General features: G+C 38.2%; 1 pseudogene; it reads right to left on the bottom strand.

The window, feature by feature from the left end:
• Positions 1–8,709: 8,709 nt before the first annotated feature.
• On the bottom strand, positions 8,710–8,847 carry LOC136384305 (U2 spliceosomal RNA; annotated as a pseudogene).
• Positions 8,848–11,873: the final 3,026 nt, after the last annotated feature.

Here is an 11,873-nt window from a genome sequence, read left to right as displayed (position 1 = left end):
GTTGCTGTAATCATGGAAGCATAAATCAACCTGGTGCATACCCCTCCTACTAACTTGCATGGAGCATGTACTAAGAACATTTTTTTTTTATGATTAAGCATTTGATATTTAGGGGCTATTCATTGCCAGGAAATAATCGAGCCTATCCTGACTGACATGAAGCTATTCCATAGACACAACTACCGGTATGATATCAGAGTTTGTCTCTGAGTATGTAACAGAGTGAAGCCGGAGGAGGGCTAAAATACATAGAGTAAGAAAAGACTGAGGCAAAGCAAAAGATGGAAGAATTAACGACATTACATAAATTGTTAGGAAGGCAAGTAGAGACATCTTCACTCTCAGGCAACTGATTAAAAAAAAAAGAAAGACATGGACACTGATTCCTCAAGGCAATTCTTAGAGAAATGAGAATGTTGTGTGGCATGTAGTCAATGGCGAGCCCTTTAAAGCCTCGCCCCCCCACCAGGTCTTTGGTAACTCTTTTCTGCATACTACTCCTCTATGGAATGTACTTTTGGGGGGGGACTGGAAAAAATAAATTTCAAAATTACCTCAGGAAGAAACCAGAAGCTACCAAAGTGAGGCAATCAAACACATTTCTTTTCCAGAAGATAAACCAATGGTTTATGTGGCTAGAAACTCTATAATAGCCTTTTGATTAATATTTGGTATTCATAAATTCTGCAAATGCTAAATATTGGTTGAACCAACAATTGTGAATGTGTGTTGGAACTATTAGAATGAGGAAAGGGTGTGTGTTGGGAGAGGAGCCAAAGAGAAGAAATAAAACATCATTCAAGGAATTCAACAGGTATCTGTAATTGATAATTAGGAAATATCAGTATGCATGTAATTTTAAAATATGGATTAAACACTAGAATAAGCCATTAAATGAGTTGAAAGTGCTTCTCTCTGGGTAACAGAATTTGGGGGTGAGGAGGAGTGAGAAATGTGTGAATCAATCAAGCCTTCAAAAAGGCATATTGTATTAATTATTTGACATAAATTAACATAAGTAAAATTAAAGAAAAATATATCCACAGATTTTTATTTTTAATCATCCAAGTTCCTATTTTTATGTCTTTAATTTTTAAAAATGTTTTTTTGTGATTATCAAAGAAAACATATGTTCATTTTATAAAACTAGAAAATTAACTGTCTAGATTTACTACACTTCCCTAGCCAATGTACAGAGCTGTTCTGTCTCATGCAAGAAGTGGTATCTTAGATGAAAAAGGAAACTACTCAAATAGGCATCAGAGTTTTACTGGAATACTGAAACTATCTTTCTCCTTAGTATTCACAGCATATTAAAAAATGCTAGCTTAATAAATAATGTGGATTGAAAATTTCCAAGTGACAACTGAATGTGCAAAGAGAGTCAATGCAGATTATAAGAGCAGAAAGCAATACATGCTTTTCAGAATAGACTTGAAATAGTCAGGACAATCATTACTTGTGATATATTACACAATTATACTATTGTGAGAAATACGAGAATGCTCAACTAATCTATTTCTTTTTACCAATTTTTTACCAATCAAGTAAAGATAATAATCAAGGAAGTAAACAGACAATAGACATTATTTTCTTCTTTTTTCCCTCTTCCTTTCTCCCTCACTCGCTCCCTTATTTTCTTCCTTCCTCCCTCCTCCTTTACTTTTCTGTAAAAAGTGAAAGAAAGGTCATTCTTAGTAAGTAAAATGCTTTCTCCTCAGGTAGCAGTTGTTTCAGACTCAGATTCAACCTAACATCAATCTCAGCTGAGGAGCAGAGGGAGAGAAGGAGGATTTACCAGGCACTGTTCTCTGATGGTTGTGACCTCCAGGGCTTACCACTCTCGTTGATGTTGTTTTTGACTTGTAGTTTTCTAATGTTCCCCACTAAATCGATTATTGCCTTTAGAAGTAGTTTCATGGCTTTTGGAGTACTATAGCTTTATCTTCCTAACCTTCACGGTGCTGTGAAAGATGGGTCTCATTTCTTGTTCATTCTGATTCTTCTTTGAGGTCATTCTTTCGCTCTCCGAGGGAATCATCAGGTATCGTTTTATTAGTCTTACACATCATGGCCACCTCTGGGGAATTTGTACCGGCTAATTCATCTTTCCTGACAATTGCCAAATAAATGGTCGCCAGAGCACTTGTTTTATTTCTGTGAACTTATTTTATTGCTTGCCACCCTTCACAATAGTGAGCAGTCATAAAGACCAAATAAGCCAGGATTTCTTTTTCTAATATTATATATAATGGGCAATTTTAAATAATTTTAGTTGCAAAACTTTTAAAAGAATAGTTTAATGCTACATTTTTTAAAATCTGATATATTCATTTCTTCCTGTATGTGGCAGCAAAGGGTAATGGAAGAAAAACTCACTAGTATTCGAGTCTAGGTTCTGGTCCTAGCTCTACATATGACTTCACACAATTTATTTAGTCCTCCAAGCCTCAGTTTTGTCATTTGTAAAATACAGAAACCAACCTCTGAATTGGCTGAAGCTTTAAGAAATTGTGTTTCCGATATTAAAAAAGTATCTCCCAATTGTCAAGTATTTAAACACAAGAGTACATGATATCTTCCATTCATTAAAATGTATCCAGAAAATAATGTCCAAATGTCTCAGTATTTAAAAAGATCTCTTATGATGCAATGTTCTTTTATCTACACACAATTAACAGTAGATCAACTGATGCCAGAATTGTTCAAGGTTACAAAGTTTGAAACATGGTCTTAAGCAGGTTAGCAGAGTAATAGATACTTTTGATTTTTGCTCCCAAAGCCAGCCTTTAGAGCCTAAAATATTTACTATCTAGATCTTTTCAGAAAACACTTTCCAACCCTTAGAATTAAATTTAAAAATAGAAGAGAAAGGGCAAATTTTCCTTACAAAAGAATTCCAAAAATTAAATACAGAAGAAATATGAGAGATAGAAAATCGCCATTATTAAGACAGAATAGTAATAATTGCTGGAGACAAGATTCACAGATGATAGTAAAATAAGTGGACAAAACTTAAGGAGAAACAGGATAGTTGCATAGCTTCAAAGTATTCCCCTCAAATATGTATTAATTATCATGGTCATTTTAACACATACACAGAATATGTGGTAGTCCTCCCTTCAGAAAATTAAGCTCAATTCCCTTATTTTTTAGTGTGGGCTGGACTTAATGACTCCCTTGTAAGAAACAGAATATGCAAAGGGAAAATAGTGACTTTACAGCAGAGAAACCTAGCAGATGTAATCTAAAACAAGTGTGATAATGCAAGTTGGTATCCTGTGTCTCAGGTAACATGCCATGGGAAGGGAATTTCATCTATGTGATATTTTTCCCCAAGACCCAGAACCTCAATATAGTCATGAGAAAACATCAGTTAAATACAGTTATGCTATGTCTAATCAGGAATCTTCAAAAGTCTTAAGATCTTGAAAAACAAGAATACGAAGAAAATACCATAAACCACAAGCAACTAAGAGACATGAGGCCTAAATGCATTGTAGTGGTCTGGCCTGGATCCAGGAATAGAAAAAGGATACTAGTACAAATACATATATATGACAAATGACACTGGTAGAAAAATACATATCTGATAAATGACTGTTTTGCAGGATATATAGCGAAACTTTAAATTCTATAAATCAAACAATGCTATGGGAATGAAAACCCTTAAGGTGGCGGAGGCATGCTGACTTCCCCCGAGTGACAGAAGAAGAAGAGGTCTTTGAGGCCTGAGCACACTCCTTTCACTGTCCCTCTCCATTCTCAAAATCCTAACCCATGCTCAAGGCCAAATTACATACAATACTTAGGAATGGCAGTTTTTAAAAGTTTAAATGACACTTCTAAGTTTTGATAAAGGTTATTATTTAAATAAATAATTCCAGTGTTGGCCTATCCTACTCTCAAAGTCACAGTCGCCCGCAAAAAGATGTTAGAAGAGAACAGAGATGTGAAACTCACTGTCAGCAAAATAACGGAACAGACTGAAGGACCACCAAAAGTAGCCCAGGTCAGACAGAACCCAGGAAACTGTGAAGAAAGGACGCCCCCAGCTGTACATCCCTGGTACTGCTGGTAGAATACATTCTCCAAGTGTCTCTGAGATACAAAACCAAGAATGACTTGTTTTCGATAGGAACACTGGGTAGTGGGCAGGTGGTGAGAGCATTCCTGTGTCTCATTTGATAGAAGAATGAATGGGGGGAAACTCATAGCTGTAAGTCATTTTTAAACTTTGCTTTTTTTTCCTGGATGTTACGCAGGTATTTATTTTTGACAATTCACTGATCTGCATATTTATTTTCAGTGTTTTCCTGATGTTGTACTTCAATAAAAATTATTGATAAGGGGGACCCAACTTCTGTTTATTGACTTCTGTACCATGAAGAGAGAGAATGCACTTTAAGTCCTAATTATAGCTGTGTAACGCATTACTCCAAACAACCATTATCTTCACAGATTCTCTGGGTCAGAAATGTAGAGGCAGCTCCTGCTGGGCATTTCCGGCTCAGGGCCCCTCATTGAGGCTGGAACCAGTACGTTAGCCAGGGCTGCAGTCCTGTTAAAGCTGGAGTAGGGCTCAGGGATCCACTCTCAACAGCGGTTCACACAACTCGCTAGCCACGCATTGAGGGCGGATGCAGGGAATCCTCAGTCACTCTGCGCAGAAGCCTCTCCCAGGGCTGCTGAGTGTCCTCACAACATAGCAGCCGGACTCCCCTGCAGCCACACATCTAAAAGAAAGCAAGGTTAGAGCGGTGCCGTCGTTTATGACCTACACTGTGCCGTTACCTGCCATTCTCTCAGTGTGCGGTCGGTCCCTGAGGTCCGCAGCACCGTTCAGTGTGGAAGAGGCTACACAGGAGCATCTATTTTGGGAGAAAGGAGAATTGGGGGGGTCAACTGGGAAGCTGCTTACCAAAATGACAATTTAGGAAATGTTTTTCAAAATAAAAATTTCACATTAATTCTGAAACCAAAATTCCCCTTCTGGTTATCCCTCGGATACACACTCCGCTGTGCAAAAATTAATACATTCATTTCAGTACTGTGAGCAATCACAAGAGACTGAAACAATCTAATTGTTTATCAATTGGGGTCTGACTTAATTTATAATGCAGTGATACAATATGATACCTATGTATTTTAAATGAATAAGATACCTCGGATAGAATCCACAAGAAAGCCTTTAGGAAAAGGAAGTAGCAGTCAAATGACAAGGAAGAGAGGGAAATTTATGTTTCAATGAGAACTTGTGTACACCTTATATTTTGTAACCATGTACAAGAATTATGTACTTTGAGAAAGTGGGGAAAAATACATAACTGCTGTGGTTTTTGTAGAACTACTTCTTTCCTAAGCAAAGGTAAGTTGGGCTCCACTGAGCCTTTATTGCTTTTTGACTTTTCGTGATGTTATTATTCAAATTGCTATCATTACTATCTTCATTATTTGGACTTTCAACTCAATTCTCTGAGATTTCAAGTTTGTTGAGTGTACTGATTACCTGGCATATTTTGTATCCATTGAGTGTTCCTAAGCATAATAGCAAGCACAAAGGAAGTCCTCAGTATGAATGTGTTTAAATTAAGGTTTCCTAATGTGAGTGCTACTGATAGTTTGGGTGAGACAAGCTCTTGTTATAAGGGGCTGTTTTTTCTGTATGATGTTTAATAACTTCTGTGGCCTCTTCTTACATGAAATCAGTAGCATACTGTAAGTCTTGACAAACAAAAATGTCTCTAGACATTGTCAAATATCCCCAGAAGCAGAAGAATCATCCCCAGTTGAGAACCATTAAATTAAAGTAATGGCCTGACCTGTGGTGGCGCAGTGGATAAAGCGTCGACCTGGAAATGCTGAGGTCGCCGGTTTGAAACCCTGGGCTTGCCTGGTCAAGGCACATAGGGAGTTGATGCTTCCAGCTCCTCCCCCCTTCTCTTTCTCTCTGTCTCTCTCTCCTCTCTCTCCCTCTCTGTCTCTCTCCTCTCTAAAAATGAATAAAAAAAAAATTAAAAAAAAAAATGCCTGACCTGTGGTGGCGCAGTGGATAAAGCGTCGACCTGGAATGCTGAGGTTGCCGGTTCAAAACCCTGGGCTTGACTGGTCAAGGCACATATGGGAGTTGATGCTTCCTGCTCCTCCCCCTGTTCTCTCTCTCTCTATCCCTCTCTCTCTCTCCCCTCTCTCTCTAATAAAAAAATGAATAAATAAAATCTAAAAAAAAACAAAAAAAAGTATATTAAAAAAAAAAGAGTTGGTGCCCTCATTAAATTAAAGTAATGGCATATCCAATATTGAGAGTTAGATACAGGATTTAAAAACAGATTTTTAAGCAAGATTTAGTATATATTTTTTTACTACAATATAATAAATTGGGATATATTACTGGTGTATGCGAAGTAAAAGTTGGAATATTTTACATATTAGGAACTAAACAAAGAATAATCTTTAATATTTTTGTCATTGTTTAATTATTCTTAATTGTTCCTTATTTTATATACAGAGTTGACCTTGCATAGGAATGTAAAAAATTTAGAATCCCTTATTTAGTGAAACAGTATATTTGCAGCACAATGAATGATGACCTATACGTGAAAGAACATTTTCTTCTCTTTCTTCTAGATTACTTCAATAATAGTAAAAGTTGATTATTAGTACATCAAGGATATGATTTAGAGTAACTACTCCATTCTTTGATGCAGATCACTTCATCAGATAGGGATTAAACTACATAAATATTAATTACACTAGCCAAAGTGTTAGTTCTGGATGATTTCTTTTAATTGATAACCAATGGTTTACAAACTAGAAATGGTCACCTGTGAAATTGGATAAGCAGCATCACAGTGAGAGTGATAGACAGAGTAACACTTCAGATGTATAAGATAGGTCCCTGTCATCTCCCGAACAGCATTACTGAGGAGAACAGACCTCCATAACACATAAGTAAAGAAATTTAAAAATATTTCCCTACTTTTGGCCCTGGCCGGTTGGCTCAGCAGTAGAGCGTCAGCCTGGCGTGCGGGGGACCCGGGTTCAATTCCCGGCCAGGGCACATAGGAGAAGTGCCCATTTGCTTCTCCACACCCCTCCTCCATCCTCTCTGTCTCTCTCTTCCCCTCCCGCAGCCGAGGCTCCATTGGAGCAAAGATGGCCCGGGCGCTGGGGATGGCTCCTTGGCCTCTGCCCTAGGTGCTAGAGTGGCTCTGGTCGCGGCAGAGCACCGCCCCCTGGTGGGCAGAGAGTCGCCCCTGGTGGGCGTGCCGGGTGGATCCCAGTCGGGCGCATGCGGGAGTCTGTCTGACTGTCTCTCCCCATTTCCAGCTTCAGAAAAATACAAAATATATATATATATTTCCCTACTTTTAATACTGTTATTTGGTTATTAAAAGTCTTTGTGGTATTAAGAGCATTTCCCACCTATCCTACTCAACACATTTCCCCCCTTTGTGTTAACTCCACTGAAAAGGAGAAGGAAGAAAAAAAGAAAGAAAGAAGAAAGAGAAAGATAGAGGGAGGAAAGGAAGAAAAAAGCAAAGAAAAATGGAAGAAAATTTAGAAAAATAGAATAAAATTGCCACAGATCTCAAGTCTACAAGATAAAAATTAAACTAGCGTCATCATTTTATATCTTCTTTTTCATTGATTCTACCAAAAGACAATTTAGCCATCATCTCTAAAGCCTAAGAAATTTAGTTAGCTAAAATCACTGTGTTTGTTTTATTTCCATATTGCAATTTTCAAAATATACTATAAAGAAACACTATAGACAGACTTCCTAGTGTTGTCCAGCCTAACTCCAAAAAATTTTGTCTTAAAAGCTAAAAATCCTCGTTTCCTTTCATTCTAAATGCATTGCTTTCTCTTACCTGTCTTGATAATTAAATATCTGCCACCAATTCTCACATGGTTTTATACATCTACCGATAGCTACAGTGTTTTAAAAAAATAGTTAATGTGTTTTGTTTTGTTTTTATTCAGTGAGAGGAAGGGAGGCAGAGAGACAGACTCCTACATGTACCCTGACTGGGATCCACCCAGCAAACTCACTAGAGAGTGACATTCTGCCCATCTGGGACATTGCTCTGTTGCTCAGCAATCAAGCTCTTCTTACTGCCTGAGGCGAAGGCCATGAAACCATTCTCAGTGCCTGGAGCCAACTTGCTCCAGTCGAGCCATGGCTGCAGGAGGGGAACATAGAGAGAGAAAGAGAGAGAGAAAGAGAGAGAGAGAGAGAGAGAGAGAGAGAGAAAGAGGCTAGAGGGGGAGGGGTGGAGAAGCAGATGGGTGCTTCTGTGTGCCCTGACCAGGATTTGAACCCAGGATATCCACATGCCAGGCTGATGCTCCACCACTGAGCCAACTGGCCAGGGCAAGGGCTAAAGTATTTTTAATATTTAAAAATATTTATCCTAATCCCAGTCTGATTAGAGTACAAGATATGAACATTAGGTAGCAGTTTTAACACTGGCTCCAGTTTGTTAGCACCATAACTATGTAACAGCCCATCCAGTTAAAACAAAACATAAACAAAGAGTGAGGTATTTAGTTATGCATTATTTATATTAACATAGAATATAAGTACAGCATATACATTAAAACAAATATTTATTTAAAAGGCTATCAATTTTACAGCTTGACTGTTTATAAAACAAAAAGAAGACATTATAAAATCATTCTATCAAGGTAGGTCACATGTAAAATAATAAAAAGTTACTAAGAATTCATAATTCAATAATTTGAATAACTGGTGCTTCATTAAACTATAAAGACAAAATAATTGATCAAAAAGAAATATACATTTTACTACACTTGATCTCAGCCAAAAGGCCGAGAAGCAATGAGAAGAAATATGCTTTTTGTGCTTTCAGGTAAAAATATTACACCTTCTTTGTAAAAAGTATTATTTTACAGAAAATAATGTCTACAACATGATTAACTTCAGATGAATTGATCTTAGAAACTTAATGGTGCTAAGAATAAAATTCATACTGATAAAACTAAAATCTGTCTAGCAATCCCAATTTATCTTTCTTTTTTAAAAAAAAGACTAAATATTTTAATTGGATCTTGAAAGATAAATACTTTGGGTATCATAAACATTTATCCATTTCTACTATACTTTCTCTACTATTAATTTAGCCAAATAAAATAAAGTGCGAAAATTATAATTTTATGATTCAATCCAATTATATGAACAAGAAAAATGAGCAGTGGAAATAAGACAGAAAGAAAATGTAAAGGAGTATGCTGGCTTAGTAAACATCAATAGTATTCTTTAATTGTGTTATTTTCAAATTAATTTTAAAACAAGTTAGAAATATCACACACACACACATACACACAAACATAATATCCAAATAGCTCTTTCATGTTGAAAAATTTATATAAAGTATTATGAGATTTTAATTTATAGAAATCAACAATGCATTTGCAAATAAACTCAAAATAGATTAAAGACTTAAATGTAAAACTCAAAACCAGAAAAATCCTATAAGAAAATATAGGCAGTAAATTCTTGGATATTTCTTGTAGCATTATTTTTTCTGATATATCTCTTCTGGCAAAGGAAACAAAATAAAAATGAACAAATGGGACCACAGCAAACTAAAAAGTTTGCACAGCAAAGAAAACCATCAACAAAATGAAAAGACAACCCACTGAATGGGAGAACATATTCACCAATGATACATCTGATAAGGGGTTAATATCCAAAATTTATTAAGAACTTATAAAACTCAACACCGAAAAAACAATCCAATGTAAAATGGGCAAAGTATGGAAATAAACACTTTTCCAAGGAAGACATACAGATAGTCAATAGATATATGAAAAGATGCTCAATGTCATTAATCATCAGAGAAATGCAAAATAAAGCCACAATGAGATATCATCTTACACTGTCAGAATGGCTATTATCAATAAATCAACAAATCAACAAGTGCTGGTGAGAATGTGGAGAAAAGGGAACCCTTGGGAACTGCTGGTGGGAATCCAGATTAGTGCAGCCACTGTGGAAAACAGAATGGAGTTACCTCAAAAAATTAAAATCCAACTGCCTTATGATCCAGAAATTCCACTTCTGGGAATTTATCTAAAGAAACCTGAAACACTAATTTGAAAAATTCATGCACCCCTATGTTCACTGCAGTGTTATTTTCAATAGCTAAGATTTGGAAGCAGCCCAAGTGCCCATCAATAAATGAGTGGATAAAAAAGCAGTGGTACATTTATACAATGGAATACTACTTGGCCATTAAAAGGAAAGAAAGCTTACCTTTTGTGACAGCATGGATGGACCTGGAGAGTGTTATGCTAACTGAAATAAGCCAGTCAGAGAAAATCAAATACTAAATGATTTCACTTATATGTGGAATCTAATGGACAAAATAAATAAAACAGAAACAGACTCATAGAGATAGAAAACAGACTGCCAACTGTTAGGGGGAGGGGCTTGGGGGACTAGGCGAAAAATGTTAAGGAATTAAGCAAAGAAAAAATAACTCACACAGACAACAGTATAGTGATTGCCAGAGCGAAAGGGGGGTGAGGGGAGGTAGGAGGGAAAGGGTAGATCAATGGTGATAGGAGGAGACTTGACTTGGGGTGGAGAACACACAACACAATATACAGATGATACAGAATTTCATTAAACAATGTCACCCCAATAAACTCAAAAAGAATTAAAAAAAAACCTTTAAAGCCAGTGGTGCTGCAGTGGATGCTGAGGACCCAGGTTCGAAACCCTGAGGTTGCTGGCTTGAGCAAGGGGTCACTCGCTCTCCTGGAGCCCCCTGGTCAAGGTGCACATGAGAAAGCAATCAATGAACAACTGAAGTGCCACAATGATGAGTTAATGATTCTTATTTCTCTCCCTTCCTGTCCGCCTGTCCCTGCCTGTCTCTTTCTTTCACTAAAAAAAAGGAAAATCAACTTTATAGTATCTAAATCCCTCTGTGTAGGGTATAAGACATTATTCAAAGCAAATATCAATGACCACATTTTCTATTTGAGAACTGAACTTTGGGCATCCCTCCAAGGCAGTAATCTTCAACTGGCTTGCTTCAAGGATTTTTTTTTTTTCTGAAGCTGGAAGCGGGGAGAGACAGTCAGACAGACTCCCGCATGCGTCCGACCGGGATCCACCTGGCACGCCCACCAGGGGCGATGCTCTGCCCACCAGGGGGCGATGCTTCTGCCCCCTCCGGGGCGTCGCTCTGCCGCGACCAGAGCCACTCTAGTGCCTGGGGCAGAGGCCAAGGAGCCATCCCCAGCGCCCGGGCCATTTTTGCTCCAGTGGAGCCTTGGCTGCGGGAAGGGAAGAGAGAGACAGAGAGGAAGGGGGGGGGGTGGAGAAGCAAATGGGCGCTTCTCCTATGTGCCCTGGCCGGGAATCGAACCCGGGTCCCCCCGCACGCCAGGCCGACGCTCTACCGCTGAGCCAACCGGCCAGGGCCATCAAGGATTTTAAAATGTGCAATACTTGACTATTTAGTCAGGGACACTGAGGTCTTTTCCCTTAGTTTGTTAAATAAAAAAATGACAACAGCCTGACCAGGCAGTGGCACAGTGGATAGAGCACTGGACTGGGACACAGAGGACCCAGGTTCGAGACCAAGATGGTTGCCAGCTTGAGTGCAGGCTCATCTGGTTTAAGCACAGCTCACCAGCTTGGACCCAAGGTCAATGGTTTGAGCAAGGTGTCACTCAGTCCGCTGTAACCCCCCCCCCCCCGGTCAAGGCACATGTGAGAAAGCAATCAATGAACAACTAAGGTGCTACAACAAAGAATTGATGCTTCTTATCTCTCTCCCTTCCTGTCTGTTTGTCCCTATCTCTCTCTCTCTCTCTGTCACCAAAAAAAAAAA

The sequence above is a fragment of the Saccopteryx leptura genome, chromosome 12 (assembly GCF_036850995.1).
Source record: "Saccopteryx leptura isolate mSacLep1 chromosome 12, mSacLep1_pri_phased_curated, whole genome shotgun sequence".
Lineage (NCBI taxonomy): Eukaryota > Metazoa > Chordata > Mammalia > Chiroptera > Emballonuridae > Saccopteryx > Saccopteryx leptura.
Note: the sequence above shows the minus strand (reverse complement) of the source record. Positions and strands in the feature narration are given on the sequence as shown.